Source organism: Dermacentor silvarum, chromosome 4, assembly GCF_013339745.2.
Source record: "Dermacentor silvarum isolate Dsil-2018 chromosome 4, BIME_Dsil_1.4, whole genome shotgun sequence".
Lineage (NCBI taxonomy): Eukaryota > Metazoa > Arthropoda > Arachnida > Ixodida > Ixodidae > Dermacentor > Dermacentor silvarum.
Genome location: NC_051157.2, coordinates 212,803,342 through 212,805,733, shown reverse-complemented (window position 1 = coordinate 212,805,733; position 2,392 = coordinate 212,803,342). Strand labels below are relative to the sequence as shown.

The 2,392-nt window shown below is 55.3% G+C and overlaps 1 pseudogene; it reads right to left on the bottom strand.

The window, feature by feature from the left end:
• Window positions 1-1,267: 1,267 nt before the first annotated feature.
• Window positions 1,268-2,116, bottom strand: LOC119448512 (proteasome subunit alpha type-3-like; annotated as a pseudogene).
• Between the last annotated feature and the right edge of the window lie 276 nt (window positions 2,117-2,392).

The window sequence follows — 2,392 nt, the reverse complement described above, 5'->3', positions numbered from 1 at the left end:
GGACTCGGCTTCCTCTTTGGAGATTTGCTCTCCCACTGCCATTTCCTCGTGAGGCATGGCGGAATTTTCTAGAACGTTCTTGGGGGTCGGCCGAGCCGATGTCGTACTAAGCCCAGATAGACTTAACCCTCGGTGTCGGAGAAAGGACCCACAAAAAAGGTTTTAGTGGACCTACCGTGATAACTGCGGTATCCAACTGTTCCTTGCAACTTCCCGGAAAGGTTCCCGTAGAAATTTTGAGGGAAAAACACATTGGACCAAGTAGATCAACGTCGGTTGGCGGAGTCGATGCGGACACGTCCAAACGCCACGCCGCCATGAGCGTCTCTCCACCGTCGACAACAGTTGTGCGCGTTGTTTGTGTGACCGCACACAACCGCACACAACCGCTGTCAAAGCGCTGGCTACGTGACGAACGGCTAAACGCCGTTGTCGACACTGTTAAGGGAGAGGCGGGCGAGAGCCCAGATTGAGTCGGTGGCAGAGGCCGGCAGGGCTGTGCGCATGCGCCGCAGTGGGAAAGCGGGCACGCACACGCACAGTCTAGGTAAAGTCTGTAGATATTTTTTCGCTTAAAATCTAGGGACTTTAAGTCTAGGGTGCCTCGATGCCCTCCTCGCCCACCACTCCCCTTCCATTGGGAAGTCGCGTTTGGTCTACGCGGTGCGTTCGCTCGGGCAGTCGTCCGCGACTCAACAGTTTTCACCTTGAGAGCTAGAGGTCAAACCACAAGAGAGCATTAATACGCGCTTAGAGTCCGACGTTATCGCCACGCGGGCGAGCGTCATCAGACGCCGGGTGTTTTGGAGCGCATTGGCCGCGCGTCCGATTACGCTGGCGGCGCCAGTACGTCGAACCATCGGTCGAACTATAGCCGCTGTTCTCGCCAATGTGACATAACGTGTGCGCGCGTTCACGCTACGTCGGACTATATTTAGGGTTTTACGGAGCCCCGAAAGGAGACATTGCCGCCGTTGCTCGAGCAGAGTTGGGCCCGGCTGCGAGTGGAAACCAAGTCTCGCTACTTTACTGATCACCGGAGTGTCTTCATAGGCATACAAATGATGAATATACACTCTATTCATTGCAAACATGTCTGTATATCATTACGAAACCACACCTCGGCCACAGCTCGACAATGGGCCTAGCCAGGGCAGTGAAGCTTTCGCTATCAACCAGGGTTAACCAATGCTAAACCACACCAATTTTTTTATGGCCAATAGGTTTTATTTTCCTTTAAGTCCCCGCTTCCCTGGTGAGCAACTTGTCACATCTCATCATCTGCGTCCGATTCTTCAAGTGCAGTCTTGGCATGTGTTTCTGCTTCATGGTAGACATCCTTGGGCACAAACTCGTGCTACCCATCAGACTCCTTGCAGACCCAGCTGAGCTCCAGCTCAAAGTTCTTGTCCTTGACCTCGTCATGGAGAACGTAGATGATCCTGGCCGCTTCCTTGATGAGTTGCCTGCAGTCCAGGTCTTTTGAATTCAGCTTCTCCATCTCAGTCTTGGCAGCTTGGCGTGCCTTGCCGATGGCGCATCCAAAGTAGCCCCATGATGTGCCCGATGGATCAATGCAAAAGAGCTGTGGCCCGTCCGTGTCGCAGCTGCCAAGAAGCACGCCGCAGCCAAAGGGACGCACCGCACTGTACAGGGTGTACGCATGCATGTGCAGACCAACGCGCTCCTTCAGGTAGCTTAGGGGGATGGCTGAACCGTACTCAGAACGGTAGTTGGATGCTTCCACGCGTGCCGTCTCCACCACCTGTTTGGCGTCAGCGAGGAGCCCCGCAACAGCCACTCCTACGTGCTTGTCGACGGTGAAAATACGCTTGTTAGCTCCTGCCTCGTACAGCTTCGAGGTAACGAGCTTCTCGACGGCAAAAACGAGTCCGTCGCGGCCTCGCAGGGCTACGGCCGTGCCGCTATTCTCGACCGCCTTCTGAGCGTACTCCACCTGAAACACGCGCCCGTCCGGCGAGAATTGCGACGCCGAGAGATCGTAGCCCGTTCCGATTGAACTCATCGCTGCCCGTTAACGGTAAAACTGGGCCCTCGTCGAGATTTCGTTACACAAAGAGACCGGCAATGACCGCAAGCAACGTCGTGCTTCCACATCCGCGGCTGTGGCTTAGTAAAGCTGTGCCTAGTGCGTTCCTAATTGCACACGCCACGCGACGTGTCACAGAGATGCGTCACACACACGTTACAGAGACGCGCTCCTGCCACTGCTCGCGCGTTCGTCATCTTCTTCCACAGCTGGCTGCGATGCCGCTGATCATGCCAGCGTTCCCATAGTGCTCCTGGCACTCGTGCCACTGCTCGCACGTTCGTCATCGTCTTCCACAGCTGGCAGGCTTTCGCCTTCACGTTTTACAAGCGTGTAACACTT